Below are 267 nucleotides of genomic sequence, written 5' to 3'. Positions count from 1 at the left end.
ATAAATTAGATATAACCCGCCATTCTCCCAATTCGATGAGATTCTGTTTACCGGCAAATTGTCGACAGATTGGCTCAAATAAACTCACAAAAACTCTTTACAGGTTTGGATGTTTTTATGTTAACATTCAACTAGGGCGTGAGAACAATAAAGAATAGCATATCAATGAAAAAGTGTTAACAAACCTGCATGCACTGGTTAGGTGTTTTTTTGACATATCATTAATAAAAGGACTCAGTAAAAAATAATGTTAAAAATATTAAGCTT

The sequence above is a fragment of the Myotis davidii genome, unplaced genomic scaffold (assembly GCF_000327345.1).
Source record: "Myotis davidii unplaced genomic scaffold, ASM32734v1 scaffold837, whole genome shotgun sequence".
Taxonomy (NCBI): domain Eukaryota; kingdom Metazoa; phylum Chordata; class Mammalia; order Chiroptera; family Vespertilionidae; genus Myotis; species Myotis davidii.
This window is presented reverse-complemented; position numbering follows the sequence as displayed.